Source organism: Podarcis erhardii, assembly GCF_964252035.2.
Source record: "Podarcis erhardii genome assembly, chromosome: 2".
In the NCBI taxonomy this organism is placed as follows: domain Eukaryota; kingdom Metazoa; phylum Chordata; class Lepidosauria; order Squamata; family Lacertidae; genus Podarcis; species Podarcis erhardii.
In genome coordinates this window covers 69,281,237-69,307,380 of record NC_138498.1, presented here as the reverse complement: position 1 = coordinate 69,307,380, position 26,144 = coordinate 69,281,237, and the positions used below count along the sequence as shown (strand labels likewise).

The 26,144-nt window shown below is 43.2% G+C and overlaps 1 protein-coding gene across 1 annotated transcript in view; it reads left to right on the top strand.

Moving 5' to 3' along the window:
* KIAA1191 overlaps positions 1 to 26,144 on the top strand; it is a 263,656-nt gene that overhangs the window by 38,631 nt on the left and 198,881 nt on the right. The gene's annotated exons all lie outside the window — the stretch shown is intronic.

Here is a 26,144-nt window from a genome sequence, read left to right as displayed (position 1 = left end):
CTTCCAGTGAGCACTCAGGGCTGATTTCATTAAGAATGGATAGGTTTGATCTTCTTACAGTCCATGGGACTCTCAAGAGTCTCCTCCAGCACCGTAATTCAAAAGCATCAATTCTTTATGGTCCAGCTCTCACTTCCATACATCACTACTGGGAAAACCATAGCTTTAACTATACGGACCTTTGTTGGCAAGGTGATGTTTCTGCTTTTTGAGATGCTGTCTAGGGTACCCCACCCCAAATCCAGTGCCGTGTGTGTGTGTGTGTGTGTGTGTAACATACACACAGTCCAAACAGCACTTTAGAGTACTTAATACAATGTAGTACAATAAAATAATATTAGACCTGTTCTTAAATTGGGGGCTGCATTAAGGGGAAACCAAGAAGTGACAGGAAAAGACAAAACATGGAGATCAAGAGAAGTAAATTCAGATTGTGAACTGATTCTTTTTTTGCTGCTATACTATTTTTATTTTTATTTTACTGTCTTTATTTTTTCCTCTTCCCTCTTTTTTCTTTTGTTTATTTTGTGAATAAAAATTACTTTTAATAAGAGAAATAAGCTCTACACCAACAAGTTTATCACATTAAAGGCCTGATCACCTGCTGATCTAAGCTACAATGATGGAATCCCCAAACACCTGGTGGTATTGGAGCATGCGCTGAGATTCCTGGGGCAGATCTTGATGAAACTCAAAGGGGCTATTTTGTTTAGTTTCTCGCCTTTCCCTCACCCTTCTACCTGTTGTTGTTGGTTTTACAGTATACAGGAAACAGAAGGTATTCACTCAGATCTATTCCCAGAGTTTAAGTCACTGGAAATCTTGAATCAGTCTGTGCCTTTGTCATAGTGAACATATTAATGTTAATCAACTCACCTTTTTTATTATGATGATTGCAGAGGAATGTGGAGGTTCTCATTTTACAAGGTGTGATAATCTTCAATTTTTATGTTTCTCACTCTGAAAAAAGCTAGATATTTTTCCCATCAGAAAACATTCTGGAGGAAAATCTAGAAGATACAGCTGCAGTTTCCTCTTTTGAAATTATGGTTTAATGTGAACATTCTTTTACATTCACATAATAGCTTAATTGGCTTAAATTCCATGTACATGATTTCAAAATCAGGCACTCAACCAGTTTCTCATTGTATTTATTCAGCATGCATGCACTATACCAGCTATTGGCAGAGTCTATGTTTTTGAATAGACTCACAAGAACATCTTTTTTTCGCATCTGAAAGTAGGGTTTATAGTGTGAGATAATGGCCACAGACTCCATGATGGATGAGCAGCTCTCAGCAGTATTAGTGCAAGCTTTGTCACTTAGACAATGCAGCCATGCTGCAAGGCATTCTATTCTTAACAATGACTTCATCATTCATAGCCTCTTGGTTGCCACCACTTGTCATTCTAGCAGTGTTTTGCAAGCAGCTGTAGCTTGCAATCTGTGGGATAAGGGAACTCAGGAAGTCAAAGAGCAACTGGCTACTATGCAACCCAAGTAGAAACTGAAAAGGCCATTATGAATGTATCCACATCAGATCTGTTGTTAAGGGGCAAGCCATTTTTAGGGCATTTAAATTTTTTAGATCCCCTTGGTAACTTTCAGATCGTTCAAAAATGCTTCACCATTCTCCTGATGAACCTCAAGCAGGTGATTCTCTTTTTTTACGCTGCAGCATGTCATTTTCTGTTGCAGTCACTCAACTGTATAGCAGGATCTGTTCAATAAATACTCATTTTTATATATTTTAAAAGGTAGTTATAGATATTTATTGTATTATAGTTCCCACATCTTATGAAAGAGGATAGCTAGTGGAGAGGGAGGGAGGGCGGGAGAGAGAGTTTTGATTGGGTTTATGCATGTTAGTGAATACAATTCTAGGAAGCTTACGAAAATATAGTAGTGGTAATAATAATAATGTAGTAGGAGTAGTAAAAGTCGGATACATTTGTTTGCCTGACTAATGCTAATGCAGAGCATATTAGTACTGGGTGACAACATAGGTCTCTGGTCAGATCTGTTGCCAACGAAGGGGGAAGTATTGCTTTTCTGACCTTTAGTTCCCAATTATCTAGATGGTCAAGCATGACCAACAAGGTAGTCAGAATCTCCTAATTATAACAGTAGTACTTGTCAAACTAATGATCCATGTAGTCCATGGTCTTGTATCTATCCATTGCTACTTTGGAGGAAGTTACATGACCATTTTATAGTGTGATCCAGCTTTAAATGTTTATGCACATTGTTAAATATTTGTACGATATGAAAAGATGGCACCAGGCCAAATTCCCCCAAATATGGGTTTAATAATTTTAAGGGAGTTACAGAGTTACGAAAATGGTTCTGCAAATTCCATGACCTTCATCTCTCTCAAAACTTGTTCCTTGCTGTTTTGTCCCAAACCTAATCCCACCCCCACCCCCCATGGCCAGATACAAGCATTTTGGAATGTGTCCTTAATGGGTATAAATTGTACCAACACATCACAGAGATTAACGTTTTCAGAGACTCTAGGTCTCCCTAGACCTAGTTTAGGGGGGAAACAGGAGAGTAGAACAGAGATGTGGCCTACATTGTACGGGAAAAGTGGATAGGGATATGCCCCCACCATAATACAAGAACTGTGGTCATCTATTGAAGCTCAACGCTGGAAGAGTCAAGAAAGACAAAAATAAGTACTTCTTTACACAGCACATGGAATTTGCTGCCATGTGATGCAGTGCTGACCACCAATTTAGATGGCTTTAAAAGAGGATTGACAAATTCATGGAGGATAAAGCTAACAATGACTACTAGCCAGAATGCTTAGGTATGCCTTTGAATACCAGCTGTGTTTGTGTTCTGCTTTTGGGTTTCCCACAAACATCTGGATGGCTCCTGTGAGAACAGGATGCTGGACTAGATGGGCCTTGGATGTGATCTAGCAGGCCTCTTCTTAAGTGGAAATGTTTTCTGTTCAGCCTTCTGAGTAAATAAGTTTTAATTGAGGAAGAATGTGTTTAAAAAGTAAGCTACTTCTCAATATATCTGCATGTTCCAGCCTTAAGATGTGCTGTTAATCCTTTGGGGCAGCTGTTCTCCAAGAAACTGAAGTGAGAGGTGTCTCAAAGGGGATCAGGAGGGAATTAATGATGTGGTCTGGCCGATGTGTTTGCTTACACGTTTCCAGAATATTTTGTATTCCATAGGGATGCAGGAGAAATCTCCAGGCGCTCTGTGTGGTGCTTGCTTTCTGAGAAATGTCACTTCAGGGACTTGGGGAGCTCCTTGTCAGAATGGCTTGAAAGCAGTCACAACTTCACGAGTAGAGAAAATACTTTTCAGAAGTACCTATACATCTGCTTATTATGTTGTATACAAAGCAACCACAACAAATGACCTTAAAATGTACTGCTACCTCTCACCCCCCCCACCCCTAGCCATCTTGTGTGTGCATGCGTAATTTAATCTTGAATATATTCAAGAGCAGGCCCCTGTCAGGCCTGGGCCTAGCTCTGAGACAGCCACAGTTTGGGGTGTGTCTGTGTCCAGTTGTGCTCTAGCAACCAAGGTTCAAAAGGGCCTGAGGCAGAAGATGTCGTCAAAAACAGGCTTGTGCTCAGCTTCTGGAAGGGGTGGCCGCTGGAAGGAGTGGCTACTCCATGAGATGAGTTCTTCAGACTTGAGGAACTTGCCTTGGATGTGAGGGCTTTATCTGAGCCTGAGGTATGCCCTCCCCACCCCATCAGCTCTGAAGTCAGTTCACGCTGTGGTCTCGGCTAGTTTACTCAGGCTGCAACTGCAGCCTAGAGGGTGCACAGAGCTGAACCTACCTTGTTTGCTGAGGGAGCAAAATGCCAGTTCCCCACCCCCAGAAGGGCCTTTTTAGCCTATGGACCTTTCAGTGGATCACTTTTCCCAACCCCAACAGCTCAAGGGTATTCCTAGCGGCATGTGACTTAGAGAGCAGATTTGTTAATAGTCAAATCAATGGAGATGGGGAGAGACTATGGGGTGCGAAATAGAGATAATTATACTCTCAGTAGCAGGGCTTCCTTAATCTTTGCCTCCCCATTTGCATTGGTGCACAAAAAAGATGTGCGGTATTTATGCAGCTGGAGTTGGGTACAGGTATGTGTCTGTGTGTAAAACCCTTCTTCCTTGGTCCAGCCCACCACTTCTTCCTGAAGTCAAGACTTTGCTTTTCATCTGTCAGCACCACATCTGCTTTGGAGCTTGGCCTTTCTGCTCGGCTGCCTGCAGGAATTGGCAGAGCACTCTTGCAGATAAAGCAGGCAGCCATGTGTGAAAGAAGGGGTGGAGTGGGGGAGCATAGCTTCAGGCATCTCTGTTCCTTTCTACAGGAGAGAATGCTCAGTGCTAACACCATGCAACGCCAGCCAAGCAAATCAAGTTTCGGATGTGTGTCCCGCAGGTCACTCCAGGCTTGCCAAGTCTATTCTGTTTGCTTCTCACCTTTCCTTTTCAAGGGTTTCCCCCACATCTGTTGTAACTGCAGATTTCTACCTTGTGCCTTTGGTCTTTAAAGGAGGGAGGGGTAGAGCATTTTACTACAGATTTTGTAGCAAGGAAGTTTGACGTGACCAGTTACTTTCCTTTTGGCCAATCTGAATGAATGTTTGAAATTTGCATGGGTAATATATGCAGTTTTAAGCTTGTCTCTCCCCCCACCCCATTTGGTGAGAGCAGTGGGTGTTCCAGTGGGTGGTGTTGTCTTTCCTAACCCCGAGCAGAGAAAACAAGCACCAAGGCCTTGTGGAATACCCTCTTTTTGCCACGTTTCTGTGAGGGGGGGCATGGTGGTTGAAAGGGTGGAGTGGGTGGCGTAGTAGGGGGCAGGGTTTGTGGGGACAGGAGGTAGCACATTCCCGTTCCGCCTCAGGAATTAAAATGGGACCTGGATTTGGTAGAACATCAGGTACACCACCACCGTGATAGATGTTGCTAGAGAACACCTCGGGTGCACTGCCAAAATAGCTGAAATGGGAGGGACATGGATAGCTGAGGGGGTGAACCACACTTCTGCTGTGTTTTAAACCCCTTAAATCTACAGCCACATGTCCTGTCAATAGCGCAATTTATGCCAGCCGCAGACCTGGCACAGGAAATTTCCCACCCATTTATTCATTGGGGTGGGGTGGGGTATTCAAAAATAGCCCCCTCCAACATTGACACCTGCCCTGCTCACATTGCTAAAACAGGGCATTAGGTATGGGCCTTGGGTACTTTGAATGGTGTGTAAAAGATGGAAGTTATGTTGAATCCAGGCTGTTCTGTTTTTCTGTGGTATGGAAATTAAGCAGCCCATGTGCTCATGGGAGCTGAACTGCATTTGTGGATTTATGGTTTTGAAATATGCTTTTGAAGCCTCCCATTTTGAAATCCTAGTAAGATATTTTTTAAAAAAAGAAACCTAGCAAATTTTGCACAGCATTCGCTGTAGACCCAGAACACGAACACACAAACCCCTCTCAGAAGATATCCTAATAGTTTTTTCATCATTCAGTTATTTCAGCTTTTCGGCAGGGGGTCCCCGCTCATATGTTTGAATAGTTAGGGTTGACAACCCAGCAGTTGTGGGTAAATTGGAGCAAGACATGTGTGCAAAATCTGTGTAACTGTCGCACTATGTGTGATCTCTGGCATATGTCTATAAATGAAGAATGTTGGCGTGTGGGGGGGGCATATGTTTCCATGCTTCTTCCAGTACAAGGGAGAAGGGAGGCTAGGGGGTGGGGAATGAATACAATTCCTCTTGAGCTGCCAGCCTTCTCTGGCACAGGGAATGGGAGCATGCGTTTCCAAGGCAATCAGTAACATCTTACTCATCCCTTTCTCCTATTGTTATCCTGCCAATCTTACTTCTTTTAGCCGGGAAAGGAGGATGGACCAGCTGTTGGTACAAGGCCCCATGCTGCCTCAACTGGGGGGGGGGCACCTTTAGTTAAAGCTGTTTTTCCTCATGTAACTGAGGAATGAAGACCTATGTACAGAAACAACAAGATTATTAACAAGGCTGAAGGGGTTTGCTTCAGCCAAGGCCATTTTACAGTACTGTTTTAAAAATGCAAAGTGGGGGTGAATGCATCAAACCCAGTAATTCTGCATGCTGTGTTGTTGGCACCTGATGAGACCAGACCAAAAGGAGTAACTAGGGGCATTTCATCATGAATCCTATAGCTGAACTCAACAACAACAACAAAAACCCCAAAACAGGTGGGATATTCCTCATTAATGCAGGAAAGGACCTTTGCTAAGTGGGATTTTCTTGTGAATAAACATATTGATCACAAGGAAATGCTTTGCAGGATAATGTAATGACATAGTAAGTTCTGCGTGGAACCTCTGCTTTAATTTCACATCCAGCTAATTAACCATAAAGCAATGCCTCAGGGATACTAAAGCACTCTAATGTGGAAACCACCTTGGACTGTACCAGACTGCATGTGAGGGGTCATATATAAAACTACCTGTATGGAGGCAACAGGATATCATGGGAAAGTTATAACATAATTTCATATTTGCTAACTCTTTCACAAGGGATGTATATACCATAGTTTGGTATACGCAGGGAACCATTTTCATGGGGAAGCATTCATATATGAAGTCCCTTCCCATGTAGTCGGAATTGTTAACGGTCCGGGACCAATTTTACCACTTCATCTGATATTGTGTGACTCAGCTGTCTTTCCTGACCCCAGTGGTCTAGGCAAAGTGACAGGTGCCATTGACATCTGTGTGCTCAGAGTGATTCTCTGCCACCATCTGCCAGGAACCATAAGACGTGGTTGCCATGTCAGGCTGCTAGCCCTTAAGGCAAAAGAGAAGTCAAGAGGATTACACAGGCAGCCTCAATTGGAGGCAGTCAATTTCGGCTTTCTTGCTTTTTTGAGTTTTGCCCCTCAAGTGCTCAACCTGGGAGCTGTTTGCCACTTGTGAAAAAGCAAGTAGACAACTTTGTGCATGTCCTGTATGTGATTCTGTACAGAACTGAATATTTTATTTTATTTTTATTTAACAAAATTTATAGACTACTTGATTGTAGTAAAATTTTTGAGTAGTTTACAAGAAATACTAAAAGTACCAATAAAAACAAGTTAAAAACACATAATTTAAAACATTTAAAAGATAACTAAAATAAATAGTAGACAAAAAAAATTAAAAGACATCAACATCTATGTGTCTGGATAGGCTTGGCTAAGCACAAACATTTTGAGCTGGTGCTGAAAAGAGTACAGTGAAGGCTCCCACCTGATGTCAATAGGCAACAAGTTCCAAAGTGTAGCAGCTGCCACACTAACAGACCAATTCTTTAAAGTGTGGAGCAAGTATTATGTGGCACCTATAACAGTGTCAGCTCCATAGATTGAAGCAGTTGAGTGGGTGCATATGGAGTAGAGATTTCCCGAGTAAACTGCCCCCAACTGTTAGGGGCTTTATATATCAATAGCCAATTGAATTTTGACTGGTAATAAATCAACAACCCGTACAGATCTCCAAGCAGAGGTGTTACATGCTGACAGTGTCTCACTCCAGTCAGTAGCTATGCTGCAACATTCTGCAATAGCTGCAATTTTTGCATCAAGCATAAGGGAAGCCCCACATAGAGTACAATGCTGTAATCCAGTCTTGACTGCCTAGACTACTGTGGTCAAGCTCTTCTGGTCCAGGAACAGTTGCTGATGTTGTACTAAGCCATGGGTAGGCAAACTAAGGCCTGGGGGCTGGATCCGGCCCAATCGCCTTCTAAATCCAGCATGCGGATGGTCCAGGAATCAGTGTGTTTTCACATGAGTAGAATATGTCCTTTTATTTAAAATTCATCTCTGGGTTACGTGTGGGGCCTGCCTGGTGTTTTTACATGAGTATAATGTGTGCTTTTATTTAAAATGCATCTCTGGGTTATTTGTGGGGCATAGGAATTCATTCATCCCCCCCAAAAAAAATATAGTCCGGCCCCCCACAAGGTCTGAGGGACAGTGGACCGGCCCCCTGCTGAAAGAGTTTGCTGACCCCTGTATAACTAAGCACAGCTGTTAGAAGGTGCTTTTAGCCAGTGTGGCTACCTGGGCCTCCGGTATCAAAGCAGGATGCAGAAGCACACCCAGGCTGCATACCTGCTCCTTCAGGGGGAGTGCAGTTCTGTATAAGGCAGGCAATTGACCCGTTTCTTGAACATGGGAACCACTCATATAGAAAAACATACACTTTGTGTGATTCAAGGCCAACTAATTCTCAAGAGATATATATTTTTACAAATAAATCAAGGCAGTTTGTTACCTGCTCCAAAAAGAGAGGAATAATGTTACATAGTTTAATTGAGGAAGTTCCCTCCAAATACCAATGTTCTCCTTCGCTACCACCACCGTATATGCATGCTTGCACATGTGCAAGGGATAGTTAAGGTCATGGACTGGGAGCCCTATCCAGAACCCAGTCTATCTATCTCCTGATGCTATTCGCAGCTCCAGGAGGTATATGGCACTTTGTAATTTCACATCCTTCTTGTGTAACACACAGTTGTCATGGTGATTGTGGGCTCAAGGCACCTGTTGCTTTCTTTTGAAAGTATATATGAAGCTCTTTCAGAGCCATAGAGCTAGATTTAGACAAGGAGGAAAACAAGGTAAAAGGGAAGGGGGGTCAGGAGTGGTGGGAATGGTAGTCTGGGTTTGAGGCGGTTTACGATAGTAAGATACCATCACTGGTCTTGGCTGATAAAATGAGGTGAATGCTATGTGCTCTTCTGTTGCTCTCAACTAAAAAGCAAAATCCAGGGCCAACCCAGGATATTTTGCCACTATAGGCAAAACAGAAAGTGCCACCCCCACCTCTTCCTCTGTGCACTCACTACTCACCTGTCCGCTCACCTAAGAGTGCCCCTTCATACAGCAATAATATAACATTGGGGAAGCATCCAGCTTGCATATAAATCCACCACTAATGTCAACAACATGCTACAGAATGCACCCACAAAAAAACACCACTTTGGAGGGGCGCTTAGTAGAACACCAGCCCATACATACTTCTCTACATTAGTCATTTGTGATAAAAGTACCATAAGACATTATTCCAGTTTTTCACCAGTTTCTGTTGCCTGGTTGCTTGTGAGACAATGCTTATCACAGGCAACCAAGGTGATAGCTATTTGCAAGCCTGGGCTAGGAAACAGGAAGATGAGAGGTGGTTGAAATAAGGTGAGAGATAACTGGGGTTGGAGTGGGAATTCTCAGGGCAAGGGCTAAGCTGGGAGCAGGTTTGGCATGGTGGATTAGAAAATCTATGATGTGCCAGAGGAGAGGAAAGTACTTTGGCTAGTGGTGTCGACTGACACAGCCCAGTGGTTTGGAAGATGGATAGAAACTATTGGAAACTATTGTTTAGTGCAATAAACCCACCCTCTTTGGTGAAATACCAATCCAAAGAATATAGCATGCCCACACCCAAAATCCAAACCTTTATGCACACAAATATATGATGAAATCAGCATGCTCATATACACAGAAATCCAGGGTGGTGGCTTCAATGTCGTAGTGTGTTGGATAAAAAATGAAATAGAACACATCCAGTCCTGTGAAAGCTGTTGGGCTGCTTATTATGTTGAGAGATTGAGAGCCCAGCACATTAGTATTCACACACACATCGGTCCTACAGACTAGGATTCTTTGTCTCCCCCAGCCCACCTTATCCTGTAGATACCCCACTATCCTGGTGCTTTAATCAACTTTATTTTTATTCCTTCCCTATTTTTAGGTCTCTCTCTCTCTCCCCCTCCCCCTCCCTTGTTCCTACCTCACTGTTTACTGGAAGGAGCATTTTCTTTCTCTGCATCCTCTGTGTTGCCTAGCAACCAGGTGCACCGCAGATGCCAATTGGCTGAGGCCATTCAGCCAGCACTAGAAGCATTGTGCCTCCCCCCCCCCCTTCATATAGACCCACCATACAATTCTAGATAGAAAGGGGAGTGTGGGTGGGGAAAGGGGATGATTGTGGAAGACAGGGTGACAGAACATCCAGTCAGGAGATGTTGGTACTTCTCTGGGCTCATGATTCACTCAAGCTAGGCATGTCCTTGGCAGCAATCACCAGCTCTTGGTGAAGTGCATTGTGGCCTGCTGCAGCCATGCTTTACATCTCCTGTTCCTTCTTTTGCGTCCTAGGGATAGCTTATTTTCTTCCTCCATGCTGAGAAAACATTACTCTCAGCCTTAGTCTTCCCAACCTGTTATTATTGCAGGATCCCAGACTCACTGGAAATGATGGTGATTGTTTTGCTTCCGTTTTTATCCCACCTTTCAACTCAGAGGGCCCTCGAGGCAACATGCGAAATGATAAAATGCCAATAGAATATGGAGAGAGGGAGAGAGGGGGGGAAACAGCTGCAGAACAAGGAAACCAACAGCAGGCTATAATTCAGATGTCTGGTCACTTGCTCCCTTCTCGTTAAAGTAGTAATAAGGGTTTGCCTTTATTTACTTTTAAGACAGAAGGGAACTAGTTGCACAGGCTTCAAAAGGAAAGGATGTACCACTGCAGAGAAGGCTCTGCAGCCTGCCTAAGGTAGACCATCTGGAGCAAGATCCTACCCTGATTATATAGGGAGTTGTTTGTAAACTTACATCGTTTCTTACAAACCTGATACTGTACAGAAACCTAATGCTATAGATCTTTGGCGTATTTTGTTTGTTTTGCTACCTTCTTCCAATACAATATTTGGTTACAAGCAACTCACTTCTCCCTGCTGGGTCCATAGGCCGCAAAAGGAAAAAGGAAGAAAAGTGCAGATATTTTAATATACTAAATATAGTTATATACGTCAATGAAACGATTGACATTGTACACTACAAGAGAAACCAAAGAAAAGAGATGTGTTTAACTCAGTTTTAAGCCTGTAATATAATGGTCATTCCCTTTCTCCCCAAAGAACATAGGAATTGTAGTTCTGTTATCAGGGCTAAGCACCTCTAAGAGAAGTCTCTGCACTTCAGCAAGCTACAAATCCTATGTGTAAGTCTTGTAGTGTGGATATGCCATTAGGTGCCCTGGGGAATATTTCTTCCTGACTTGAATCATCTTATTTTTAATCAGCCACCTGTCTCACTTTTTGAACTGATTCAACACACCCATTGCTGAAATTAATGATGTTTGGGGTGGGGGTTGAAGTGTAGGTGGGTTCCCACGAGGCAAGACACAGTGATAACAGCAAGAACCTTTATTGAACTACATAACTGGGAAACAGAGGCAAAGCAACTACTTATATACATTTCTGAAAGCCTGCGCCACTCCCACTCCCAACTTGATTGGCTGCTTACACTTCCAAACTGCAAATCACGAGCCAGTGGCAGAGGCCAAAATCCTGAAATGTTCTGTGATTGGACAACATGTATCGAATCAGAACAAAGGAGCTCAGAAACCTTAGTCCAGACTCAAGCTTGGGCAAACACAGACCACTGAATACATAACAGGGTTGGAGGGAGAAATACTTGTCTAGGGACAGAGCATGATGATACCATGGAATAGGAAGTTTGCTCTTCAAAACAAGCAAGCTCCTGAGAAATAGACAAGCTCTTCCTCCTAAGCAGGCGCATCACTTCCCCCTAGGAATCCTTTTTGCCTTCAGTGAGTGAACCAGACTCGTCACTTTCCCCTAGGAATCCTCCTGTTTGCCTTCAGTGAGTGAACCAAACTGAGCTCATTGTGATCTTTTTTCCCTGTCTACAAGAGTCACTTGAAAACACAGTGATGTGATAGTGTCCAGCAGAGCTATGAATTTATTCATGCTTCATATTTATTTCTAGCAGCACTCACAGTGAACCAGGCACGGTACTGTACCCACTCCAGCAAAGGCAAGAATGTCCTCCAATTGGCTTTGAAAGTAGAAGACCATAAACAAGGTGATTTTTGAACATCGTAGATGCTCATAGATCCAAATGGCCCCAGAAGCTTGGTGCTGACTTACAATAACAACAAAGAGTCCCATGGCACATTTAAGGCTAACAAATTTATGGCATAAGGTTTCTTGGACTGGAGTCAATTTCATCAATGGTTCTCCCAGGTTTCATGGAAAGTTTTTTCCTTTCTGAGGCCACATGTCAGTGGAGGGCGGGGCCAGAACCAAAATTGGATGGAGCAACAGCTGTGACTCTGTATAGTAGGCTTATAGTAGGTTGAACAGGACAAGACTTTTCAAATCTCTAAAATGTGGTCATAGAACACTTGAGTCTCGTGAAGCCAGTGCTTGTGCTTCTGGGTCTTGTGCAAAGAAAGAATGTGTGTATCTCCCCTGTACATGTGTCAGGCATGCAAGGCAGCTCTCCAAGGGTGGAATATACATGTCTCCTTAGAGGAGACTCTAAGATGTGCAACTCATGAACTCTCTATGGTGAAAATCAGAAAGGGTAGAGCAATTGGAGGTGGGGAGCTCCACAGGGTACAGCAATAGATTGTGGAATAATGCTTGTGGGGAGTTACGGGATATTATTCTCCGGACATCATTCTAGTGGATGTTAGTAATGTGAGCAAGCATTTTAGCTGATGTAGATTTTGTGTTTGCATTACAAACCCAACTGAAGGGGCAAGAGCCATTTTTAAGCTTTAGCCTTGGCTTAAAGATAAACCCCAGTGTTGTCATTCTTCACAATAATAGAGGGACAGAAGAGTTCTTGGGCAAAGCAGTGCTGTGTGAAGAGAGGTGATGAATTGCCATGCCAGCGTTGTTTTAAATTGTCATAAGGACACAGTGCATGCATCCCTTTCGCTCCTCTTTCCCAGGGAAAGGGCATCCTGGTTAGGCCCCTTCCTACGCACCGTGGCCTCTTCTCTTCCACCCACCCAGCAGAAAGGAACAGTGATTTTGATGTGTGAATTAGCAACTGGAGAGTGATTCATGTGTGAGTCACAGCACAAAGCACAGGTGGCATCAGGCAAATTATAGGGCACCCACCCAACACTAGCCTCTTTCAAATGCCAGGATACAGCCACTAATTTGCTCCCTTTATGTACCGAGGGTCCTGTTCCCTTTACTTGCATCCTTCCTTTGCTTTCCCTACCCAAAGAGAGTGATAGTAAGCAGAATAATATGGCCGTAAGAACTAACATTCATGCTATTAAACTAGTGCACATTCCAGACTAGCCAAGATGACTCTATTTAGGAACATAGGATACTGCCTTAAACTGAGTCAGGCTATTGGTCGGCAGTAGCTCTCCAAGGTTTCAAGCAGGAATCTCTCCCAACCCCTGCTGGAGAAGCTGGGAATTGAACTTGGGACCTTCTGCATTCTAGGGAGATGCTCTACCACTGAGCTACAGTCCTCCCCCTAAGGGCTTTTCTGCTATTGCTCATACTGGGCAAATGTACCAGTTACAGATGGGTAGCCGTGTTGGTCTGCCATAGTCAAAACAAAATAAAATTTTTTTCCTTCCAGTAGCACCTTAAAGACCAACTAAGTTAGTTCTAGGTATGAGCTTTCGTGTGCATGCACACGAAAGCTCATACCTTTCGTGTGTATCTGAAGAAGTGTGCATGCACACGAAAGCTCATACCTAGAACTAACTTAGTTGGTCTTTAAGGTGCTACTGGAAGGAAAAAATTTTTATTTTGTTTGGGCAAATGTAGTGATGGGTTCCTTGGATTCTACAGGGTTTGCATGGGTTTCTATTCACACTGATTAATTGGGGTCCATGACATTCTTGTGGGATAACCAGTCTCATATAACCAACATGCTTAGGTCTAATTAATGCATGAAAGTGTTAAAACCATAGAGTAAGCTGTTCTGCCAAGCTTAGCTCACCTTGAGAGGGACTAGGTAATCAAGCCTTTGTTCTACTACTATCTACCTGTGAAGCTCAACATGTGAGGAAGTTTGAGCTGGTTGCTGCAGCTCAGACCACATAGCTCTAACAAGACCCTCTTGGGTTCCTATACCAATAGTTATTTGTTATTTATTAAATTTGTATACTTCCGTCCATCTGTAGATCTCAGGGCAGTTCACAACATAAAAATACAAGATAGAAACACAAAATACATAATAAAAACAAGAACAAAAAAAAGCCCCAACCACAAAGCAAGAACCCCCCCTTCCCCACCATAATTTAGGAACTTTCACCACTGTAACTAAGCAAAGTTTTACTGCCCACCAAACTTTTTCTGAATGTTGTAGAAAAACACATGAATCTGACCTTTGGAGAGTTTGTAAGCAAACAATTTTTAACTTACCAAATGTGTGGTCTTTTTCTATGCTAGAGGAAGAGGGAAACTTTAGAAGGAACTCACAAGGGCATATTCAAAAGATCTAACAGCCTATATTTCCACACTTTACTTTGCTGCATATTCTCTGATTTTAAATCTCTGCTGTTGCCCTCGACAGGGTATTCTCATTTTATGCCTGTTTTTTCCTTGCCATCAACACTTTTGTAACACAAGTATTCTGTAGCCAATGGTAACAGCTGCTATGAAAATGAGACCTGCCTCAGGCAGAAGTATTAGAGGCTGCAGATAGATGAAACCAGGACTGTAGCTGTGCCATACATTTAAAGCACTATGATGCCACTTTAAACAGCCATGGCTTCCCCCAAAGAATCCTGGGAACTGTAGTTAAGGGTACTGAGAGTTGGTAAAGGTAAAGGGACCCCTGACCATTAGGTCCAGTCGTGGCCAACTCTGGGGTTGCGGCACTTATCTCGCTTTATTGGCCGAGGGAGCCGGTGTACAGCTTCCGGGTCATGTGGCCAGCATGACTAAGCCACTTCTGCCGAACCAGAGCAGCGCACGGAAATGACGTTTACCTTTCCGCCGGAGCGGTACCTATTTATCTACTTGCACTTTAACGTGCTTTCTTTTTTTCTTTTTTCTTTTTTATAATATTTATTAGAATTTTTCAAAGTGATACATTGTAAAACAAAAAAAAGAAACAACCAAAATACATAATACAAAAAATACAAAAACAGAAAAAATAAAAAGACATAAAATTTCCATTTACTTATTTTCTTTTAACTTATTTTCCGGACCTCCTCAAACCTCCCTTTCCTATATTCCAATTCAAATTATTAGTTCAGCAAATCCTCACCATTAGTTTTTGCTTATTTCAAAACCTTATCTTCCATATCTCTTAAAGCATTACAGCTGGAAGCCACTTAATTTCTATGCAACATCATTCTAACATTCCTTAATTTTGCAATATTTCTGCAAATAGTCTTTAAACTTCTTCCAATCTTCTTCTGCCGACTCTGTTCCCTGGTCTCGGATTCTGCCGGTTATTTCTGCCAGTCCCATGTAGTCTATCATCTTCATCTGCCATTCTTCCAGCGTGGGAAGATCCTGTGTCTTCCAATATTTTGCAATAAGTATTCTTGCTGCTGTTGTCGCATACATAAAAAAAGTTCTATCCTTCTTTAACACCAATTGGCCAACCATGCCCAGGAGAAAGGCCTCTGGTTTCTTCAAGAAGGTATCTTTAAATACCTTTTTCATTTCATTATAAATCATTTCCCAGAAAGCCTTAATCCTTGGGCACGTCCACCAAAGGTGAAAGAATGTACCTTCAACCTCTTTACATTTCCAACATTTATTATCGGGCAAATAGTAAATTTTTGCAAGCTTGACTGGGGTCATGTACCACCTGTAAATCATTTTCATAATATTCTCTCTTAAGGCATTACATGCCATAAATTTCATACCGGTGGTCCATAACTGTTCCCAGTCAGCAAACATAATATTATGTCCAACATCTTGTGCCCATTTAATCATAGCAGATTTAACTGTTTCATCTTGAGTATTCCATTTCAGCAGCAAGTTTGACAACACCTTGGTTTTAGGTTCTAACAGTTCTGTTTCTAATTTCGATTTTTCCACCTGGAATCCAATTTTCTTGTCCAATTTGTAAGCCTCCATTATCTGATAATAATGAAGCCAGTCTCACACTTTGTTTTTTAGTTTCTCAAAACTCTGCAATTTCAATTTATCTCCCTCCTGTTCCAAAATTTCCCAATATTTTGGCCATTTGGACTCCATGTTGAGTCTTTTAAAAGCTTTCACTTCCATTGGTGACAACCACCTTGGGGTTTTATTTTCCAGTAAATCTTTGTATCTTATCCAAACATTAAACAATGCTTTCCTGACAATATGATTTTTAAATGCTTTATGTACCTTAACCTTGTCGTACCACAAATATGCATGCATTATTAAAGCCTTCCAAATCCAAAATGTTTGTGTTCTCAAGAAGCAGCCAGTCTTTCAACCAGCAAAATGCTGCTGATTCATAGTAGAGTTTAAAGTCCGGCAGGGCAAATCCCCCCCTTTCCTTCACATCAGTTAATATCTTAAATTTTATTCTGGGCTTTTTGCCCTGCCAGACAAATCTAGAAATATCTTTCTGCCACTTCTTGAAACAGTCCATCTTGTCCACAATTTGCAATGTTTGAAACAAAAACAACATTCTAGGCAATACATTCATTTTTATAACTGCAATTCGTCCCAACAAGGAAAGCTTCAAATTTGACCAGATTTCTAAATCTTTTTTCACTTCCGTCCAACCTTTTTCATAATTATCTTTAAATAGGTTCACATTTTTTGCTGTCATGTTAATTCCTAAATATTTCACTTTCTTAACCACGGTCAAACCAGTCTCATTCTGAAACCTTTCTTTTTCAATTTGTGTTAAATTTTTCTCTAAAACCTTAGTTTTTAACTTGTTCAATTTAAATCCTGCCACTTGACCAAATTCTTGAATTAAGTCTAAAACTCTTTTTGTACTAGATTCTGGCTCCTGTAACGTCAAAACTAAGTCATCTGCAAATGCTCTCAATTTGTACTGTTTAGCTCCGACCTGTATACCTTTAACCAACTGGTCTCTTCTAATCATGTTCAGCAAGACCTCCAGAACCGATATAAAAAGCAATGGGGAAATTGGGCACCCCTGTCGTGTCCCTTTTTCTATCTTAAATTCTTCCCTAACCACATTATTTACAATTAGTTTAGTTTTCTGTTCAGAATATATTGCACCTATACCGTTTTCAAAACCTTGCCCTACCCCCATGCCCTGTAGATTCTTTTTCATAAAACTCCAAGAAATATTGTCAAAGGCTTTCTCCGCGTCCACAAATATTAAAACTGCTTTAGTGTTTATATTCACTTCTAGTTTTTCCAAAATATCAATTATATTCCTCAGGTTGTCAGACAAATGTCTTCCCGGGAGAAAGCCCGCTTGGTCTTTATGAATCTCTTCCATCAATAATTTTTTCAATCTTTTAGCCAGAATATCAGCAAAAATTTTGTAATCCACATTTAATAGTGATATGGGGCGGTAGTTCTTAAGTAGAGCACTTTGACGTGCTTTCGAACTGTTAGGTTGGCAGGAGCAGGGACTGAGCAACGGGAGCTCACCCTGTTGTGGGGATTCGAACCACCGACCTTCTGATCGGCAAGTCCTAGGCTCTGTGGTTTAACCCACAGCGCCACCCACGTCCCCTGAGAGTTGTTAGGAGACCCATATTCCCACTACAGAACTTCAGTTCTCAGAGGGGTTTAACAGGCAATTCCTCTTCCCAGGGAACTCTGGGAATTGTAGCTCTGTGTGGAGAATAAGGATCTGAAGCAGTTTTAAACAGCGTTAAAAACTGTTAAGACGTATCATAATCATAGGAATAGGGTGGGATCTAAAGAATGCACATCACAGATGTCAAAAAACTAGGGCAAAGATGGTTACTGTATTTTTATAAATAACAGCCCAGTAATGACAAGCATATCAGTAGTAGTTGCATGGAGGACTAGGAAGATCAAGGGGGGAAAGTTCTGGTATCGCCATTTACATTTCACCATTTACCAGCATAATATGGCTGCATTGACCACTCTCCCAAAGTACAGTGCTCTGTACTTGATGCAAGTTACCGTATTTTTCGCTCTATAAGACGCACCAGACCACAAGACGCACCTAGTTTTTGGAGGAGGAAAACAAGAAAAAAAATATTCTGAATCTCAGAAGCCAGAACAGCAAGAGGGATCGCTGCGCAGCGAAAGCAGCAATCCCTCTTGCTGTTCTGGCTTCTGGGATAGCTGCGCAGCCTGCATTCACTCCATAAGGCACGCACACATTTCCCCTTACATTTAGGAGGGAAAAAGTGAGTCTTATAGAGCAAAAGATACGGTACTCTGAAAAGCCTATAATTCATCTACCCTGTTTTGGCACCATCAACAGTCTGGGACATGCTGACTCAAACTCAGATGCTTGACCTGGGTTACTGCTACAGTATCTCAGAGAAATAGAGCACCCATGCCATGTCTGTATCACACATTATAATTTAAAAGCATAGTTTTATAAATAATGACACCAGCCCTGCAAACGGACACTCTGAAATGTAAGAATAGCCCTCCTTACTTACATGTACATGATGGACAATGACGTTTATTTGGGCAAGGGCCCTTTTGATAACTATTAACAAGAAATCAAGAAAATTAAGCGGAAGGAAACCAATCTCTGTGTGTATACAAATAGCGTATTTACTCAAATGTAGTGCATACCTTTTTTGGCCAAATTAAGTCGCGAAAATTAGGGTGCGCATTAGATTTGATGGTACATTTACATTCATCAGCAAATAGTTTTTTGGCATCAAGCGAGGTAAGGATTGGATTTGATGACGCATTACATTCGCATAAATACAGTATTAACATACTAGATCGCATTCCTTGTCCTGCAGCAAAGTGTTATGTTTCAAGGCAGGGATAACACCACCAAAAATGTCGGGGCTTTTTATTCTTTGTTTTCTAGAAAAAATTGTAGAATAGGAAATAAGAGTAGTGGCTTGGGAACTGTGCTGGTAAAAGATTTTCAGTGATGGTATCATTAAGATCTGTACCTGTGTTAACTGTACTGCAAAGGTATTCTTGCATCTTAAATGACCAGGTTCAAAAAGGTTTCAGTCTTTTGTTTTGTTTCAGTCTTTTGTTCCCGTTGTCCATTTCAAGCACACTAGGATCTAAGCTCAGTTCCTTTCTTTGAAGTATAATATCTCCATTGCATCAAAGGACCTTGTGATAAGAGGGTTTCCATATGCTGTAATAGCTATCCTTGACCAGTAAGTGGACTCTTAACTTTCAGAATAACCCCTATTGACTTATTAATCACTTGAGCCCATCTCCAACAGAGAAGCTGCATAATCATCAAACTATATTGTCTCACTACATGTTTAAATATGACTTTGAACTATGAGGAAATGGGGTGAACAGACTGGCCCAAGGGATTTTGGGGCAGAAAATCCAAAAGACAAACCCTCCTTTCCTATAACTAACATGGAGCACAACCCATCTCGTTGAAACAAAACGGAAACAACATAGAGTGTTATCCTCCTCCTCAAAGATCTCTCCTGCCCCCAATACCTCTGCTGCCCCCTAAGACTCAAAGCAGGAGTTGCCATTTTGTTGCTCACAGAGGCCTTCCCAGATGCCCATGGGGTCCCAACCATCCCCCCACTCCCCCACTGAAGTTTGGCTTGAATGAAGCCTTCTGCAGCAAATGGAATGCTTTTTTCAAGCCTCATTGCTGGCAAGGGGCAGGGGGAATGAGCACATGAGGGGGGAGGCTGAGATGTGTGCATTGTTGCAATGCCTGCATGCTAGCCATCACAGTGTCTCTTGTCAGCAAATGTCCCCATGGGCTCAAGAAGATGGACAGCCCCTTGCTTAATGACTCCTGAAATCCATGGCAGCCACATCACCGGGCATCATGGTTGGATCACCTCTATGTGCAACAGAAATCTACATGTTTATATTAAATCCCTGTTTATATTTTAAAAGAACATGGATTAAAAATAACACATCTAGCGTCTTTTGCTTGTCTGACAACTCACCTCACCATGGAAATCTGTGGTGTGATATTAGAAGCAGGCACAGATTTCCAGAATGAGACAAAATGGGCTGCTAGCTGGTATTTTCACTTTATTCAAGAATTTTGTTTTTGGCCTTTGAAAAATATTTATTACCTTCTTTAGACAATGTAGAGTATGTACAAGAATGTAGTAATTCCTTTAAGTGTATACCTGTACATTCTGTTTCCTTCAGGGGTAGTCTTAATCATTATGACCTTATTTTAATCATGATTCCTGTATTTTGTCCTGCAAATCCTAAAAGGAATTTGAAAAGACTCACCTCTGGTCTCCCAGGGGCTTGCCTACCTGTTAGTGGTGATCAGCTATAGATTATTACAGTTGAAATATTTCACTTTAATCTATTTTAAGGGAGCCTAGATTACATTCCAATAGTCTAATTTTGCTTCACAAGCCTCTAATCAGCCTATTTTCTTTAAATTGCTAAGTGAAACCCCTTTCTTTTAGAACCACTAGAAACTAGTGCTGTGTACACACTACCTCTTAGTCTGGCTCCAACACGCACCACTATTGTTTGAGGCTGAGTACACATGATGTTAGCCACAATACATCTGGGTCTTGTAGCTTCTCGTGAAATGCTCCTGTTTGATGTGCTTTCCCTCAAATGAGGTTCCGTCTGATTAGAAAACAGAAGCAGTGGTTAAACTGAGGTGTGTATGGCTCAGGCAGCCATTACACATGTGCAGCTTACAGCACATGCACAGTGAAATGTGGTCCAGCATGAGGAAACAAATCAAATAATGGACACACACACACCCGGTCTGTACAGAGATGTAAGAGACAACTTGACCTGCAACAAAACGTTGCAATGTGGACTGCTTCTGCTGAAGCAACCTTCTGACACCAGCATCACTGCTGCTTATGTGGATGGGTCTAGGGTATGATGGCATACCCCATGGGTCTGTTGGGGCCATGCATGTACATCAGGTGGGACTACCAATCTGGTGCTCCTGCCCAGTGCACGCGCATGGCCCCAACCTTAACCAATGACCCACCCTAGTCACAGTCAGGCAAACCATGATGCTGGTGTCAGGAGGGCGACTGCAATTCTACACTGCCGTACACACCACTACTCTCAGCCATGCTGTCTGCCATCACCTACCCACCCCACCAGCCCTCCTCTGTGTGTGTGTGTGTGTGTGTGCGCGCGCGCGCGCGCGTGCTCGTGCGTGTGTGTGTGCATGTGTGCACTTTTTCTCTCATACACACTTACCTTTCTGTTCCAGATAAACATGCTCAGTCCTGACTAGCTGGGATTTGGGAGGGGGGTGTTGATTTTTCTTTCCTCTTTCTCAACTTCTATAAAACATAGTGTTACCCTAATCATGCTGGTACCTCCTCATGTGTGTAAATGGTGCTGCTTTGGTTACATAACATTCCACATTCATCAGTTAACTGCTAGCTTTAGAATTATTCACAACGGCTATATGGAGCCACCAGTGTCAGAGGCAACATAACCCTGAATGCTAGTTGCTGAGCTGCAGCAAAGGGGGTGTGCTAGTGCCCTCTTGCTCTGCTGGTTTGCCCCAGTGGGGGAAGCAAGTTACTGGGCTAGATGGGTCTTTGGACTGATGTAGCGGAGATGTTCTTACGTTCGCGTGTTTCCCCCAGCATCTGCCTCAGTCTGGTTAAGGAAATCCACATGCTCTAATATTAAGACAGGGAGCTAACTTATACTAAGACACCATTGGTCCTTCCGGCTCAGTATTGTCTACGCTGACTGGTAGTAGCTCTCTAAGGTTTCACACTGAGGTCTTTCCCAGCCCTACCTTGAGGATACAGGAATTGAACCTGGGGCCTGCTCTGCCACTGGGCCATGGCCTCCCAAAACTAAAAAGCAACAGCCAAGAAGCATGATTGCGATTCCACCTCAATAGAAGGAAAAACAGACAGGGGAAAGGACAGCCTTAAAACTGTTCCACTATCAGTCCTACTCCAAAGCAAAGCTGAGCAGCATGAGCATTGACACCCTGGGTCAGTGACAGTCTCCCTGATTAATCTGAACCATTCCTGGAAATTGAATACCAAAATCCATATATAGACCTTCAATTCCCATAGTATCCTGGTGCAAGGGGACAGGTGATAGCCTCTTTTCAGTAGGAGGAAATGGCTATTTGCTTGGAATTGGCTTCAGTTCTTTGACAAGTGTGTTTACACTACATGCTTTAAATGGTTTTTAAAAATAGGTTTAACGTTCACGGCTGCACTGCCTTTCCACCTCATGCTTTCGCCTCAGGCAAGAAGTCATCTATGAATTATCTGTGATTGTGTAACGGTAGACTCCATGGAGCCCTGTGCCCAAGCCACTTAGGGATGGGAGTTATCTTTTAGTACAGTTCTGTACACATCAAGACAGTTTCTGCTTCTGGGTAGACCTTGGCTATTGCTTACAGAAGAGAAGGATTAGAACATTCTCCAATACGGCAAATGGAGAGTCAGGGCTTTAAAGAGAAACAGTGGGCAGGCAGACCCAAATGGGCAGTTTAGGAGAAAGTGGGCAGTTCAAAAAGAACATTTGGGCAGTTAAAAAAATTCAAGTCTTGCCAAAGTTGCATTATCTTTGGTGATTCAAAACAACTGATAACAATGTGAAAAGTAAACTGAGTAGTCCAAGCTCCTCTAGAGCCCCAGGCCATAATCAAGGATATCCATTTCTCTTTCTCCTGCCAAAGACACCCCCTGCAGACGCCACTGCTGTTCCCCACAGAGTATTCACCAGTATTTCTAATATGAAGGAAACGTAGCATTCTTCTGCATTAGTGTAGTCAGATTGCCAGTCCTGGGGATATTCTCCTGCTCTGTGTAAATTTGCTAAATGTCATGCTATTGAGCAAGAAAACACATAGGCACATGCAAGGCAAGTGCATGTGCACCAGTGTGTTGCAACAGAGCGTGCCATGTGTATTATAGTCACATGCCGCTGGACAGTTCTAAACTTTCCTTTTTAAGATGTCCCAATAGGGAGCTGTAGTCCAAAACACCTGGAAGGCACTGGATTGGGTAAGGTGACTCTACACAGTAGATGGTCCTGAATCTGCTGTCTTGTTATTTTGAAGCTGAAGTGACCCTGCTACCAACCAAAGCACTGTGCAGTGCTGAGCTGCTGAAGTCTGAGCTAGAACGAGGAGGTGGAGAGAGTCCTTCAGGACCTGGGGGGGAGGGTGTAGCAGGGTGGGAAGAGGAGAAGAACCTGCCGCTGATGAGTATAAGTGGTTTCCTCATCACTGCCGAGAGTGAGTGCGTAGGATGCTGTTAGACAAAGCCTTAGCTGGGAAGCAGCGGCAACAGAGCTTCTGTGCTCTCTGTGTGGAGTGCTTTCCTTTCCAACCGCTCTGTCTCAGGTAGCATCAATATTCAGCCTTCCACACATTTCTCTTCCCCTCCCATCACCCCATCTACAAATCCTCCAGAAAGATGCCCTTTTCGTTTAGTGCAGAAAAGGGGGCATGAAGTAAATGGGAGGGGGCGAACATGCAGTGGGTGCTTCACCTTCCTCCCCCTCTCGGAGAATCTAGGCTCTTGTCTTTTTTTCTGGCAGCAGCACATGTTGGCTTCTCTGATGGAGTTGGCAGAGTGGGTGGCATCAATTGTAGATTCAGGGTGTGGGTGGATTTGCACTTCGTGGGTTTTCATTCTTTCCCCCTCCTTTCCCCAGACAATATTAGTAATCAAGGCAGGGCAGAGGATGGCAGTTTTGTTGCATATAGGGAGTGGAGAGAGGGAACGGGTCACTGTTGAAAGAGGAGAGTGATGATGATGAAGTTCATTTGTGCCTTTCTTGCAGATGTTGAAGGGTGCTTCTTGGCTTTTCATAATGCTCACTTTCCAGGAGAGGGGTGGGGAATTGAGAGGTCTTGTGGAGAGGATGCTGGAAGGAATGTGTGGTCCATAATCAACTTTACTGACTCCGATGCAAAATCAAACACCATTTCCCCTAGCCATCTATGGTTGACCCAAAACTTTCCAGATGGTTTTTGTGCAATAATTGCACTGTTGTTTGGCCCAAATGTTTCTACTGCAAAATATATCGTTGTCATATCACTCAAACTATGACTTTTGTCACTGCGGAAATGCAATCTTTTCCGCTTTCTCATCTAAATGGTGTATTTAGCACTGTATGGTACGTGGTCACACAATGGACAAGTGATTGACTTTATGACCCCCATACTATTATATGATTTTTTTTACCAATACTGTTTTTAATCATGTTTAAAAACTTGTCTGCTCTCCTAGTATAACATTCCAGTGTGGAATTATTCCTCTTAACTCAGGGGCGACTCACCAGTGTGATGCCCTCCAGATTTTGCTGGAACCCAGCTTCCGTTACTTCTAATGAAAGACCGTTTTGGCTAGAGCTGATGGGAGTTGGAGTCCAACAACATCTGGAGGGCACCATGTTGTGTGTCCCTGTTCTAATTCTTTAACAACAATGGTAAGAACACAAACAAGGTGTGTAACTTTGACAAGGTTCTGATCCCTTTTAACAATGCCCCACAATTTCATTGACTTCTTCAGCTACTGATTTGGAAGGGTGGAAATTTTATTTTTTACACTTTGACTCATATGGTCATGCTAACCTGACTCTGTGGGATAATCAAGATTTGAAAATAGAAAGGCAGTCTTTTTGTGGCAGAATGGGGTTGATAGTGAGATTTATTTGTTAGATTAGTTAGCAGAAACAGGTAGAGATTTTTGTCGTTTTAAGTTTTATGGTTTAGATACCACTTACCCACTTGTACTGAATAGAAATATATTCTACTACAACACCTTTTAGTGTCTGTTTATGGACCGTTAGCAGATTAAAAGAATAATATATATATTTAAAAGTGTGATCTGAGTAGAATTGGGAAGCTGGCACAACTACTCTTAAGTGACTTTGTAGTAGCACAGAAGTGACATTTAACTGCTTCCGGTGTTAGCTGCATAAATATCTTATTGTTGTGAGGACCAGGCTTTCAGAAATGATTAAATTACAAACAGGAATAGAATTTCCTTGCTACCTGTAGCTGTTGGGTCATTTTTCACATAGTAACAGTCATTCCTGCATTGCAGGGGGTTGGACTAGATGACCCTTGGTGTCCCTTCCAACTTTACAATTCTATTATTCTAAGTGCTATGACACTATATAGAACATAGAAGTGTAAGCTTGGAAGGGTAACAGGCTTAACAGCCAAGGCAAAGAGATATGGATGGAACAGAAGAATGGGGGAATTGCCAAATACGAACGGATTTACAGAAAACCCCCGAAAGAAACCGTGTTGGTATTAAAACCAGAACAGTGAGCAAGCCTTGAGCTCAAGGAACATCAGACTGGATGGTAAGCAAAATAGAGAGTAGAGAAGAGAAAACGCTGTCTTGATGTTGGCAGCCACGTTTTTGGCAATCCTGTGCACATCTACTTGGAAGTAAGTGCTACTGCGCCCTGGCACTTGCACCATCTACTGTGTTGCAAAGCAGGGACGAGGAACCTGTTGCTCTCCAGATGTAGTTGAACTCCAACTGCCATCAGCCCCACCCATGGCCAGTGATTAGGGGCGACAAGAGTTGGAGTCCCACAGTATCTGGAGGGCCACAAGGACCCAATCTCTGCTAGAAACACTTTCCTGGGGAGCAAGCTTCGCTGGAAACTGGCACATTTTCGGGTGGACGTGTATCGGAGCTCAGCCGTAGCGTTCTCGAAGGTGCCCGGCCAGTAGACCCTTGCTATTGCAACAAACTAACGAGACTGCCCCTCTCTGTGTAGAAGAAGAGTCATTTTGTGTATTTTCGCGGCGGGACCAAGAGCAAGGGCAATCTCCACGAGAATCGCAGCTCTGACAAAAGATCCACTCTCTCCCACCCCCCGCTCCTGTGCAGGTTCCTGAAGAGCTGCATCCCTGACAGAGCCCAGACTCTCCTCCCCCGTTGCTGGGAGCGCTGCCTCTCTCTCTCTCTCTCTCTCTCTCTCTCGCTCTCGCTCTCGCTCTCTCGCTCTCTCGCTCTCTCCATCTCCAAGTGCCTGAGCAGGCAGGCAGGCAGCCTTCCTCCCGCTCCCTCCCTCCCCGACATCAGATGCCTGGCTGGCTCCCACACGCATGCTCCGAGCGGCACTTTCTCGTCGCCAGCAGCGCCCGGAGCAGCCGCGCAGGGCGAGCCGCGGCGCCTTTCCCGCACCCCGGGGCAGCGCATGACTCCGGCAGGTAACTGCGCGCACCCCTCGCGGCTTGGGGAGTCTCTGGAGCGCGAGGCCGGAGCCCGGGCCCGAGCCAGACTCCAGGAGGAGGGG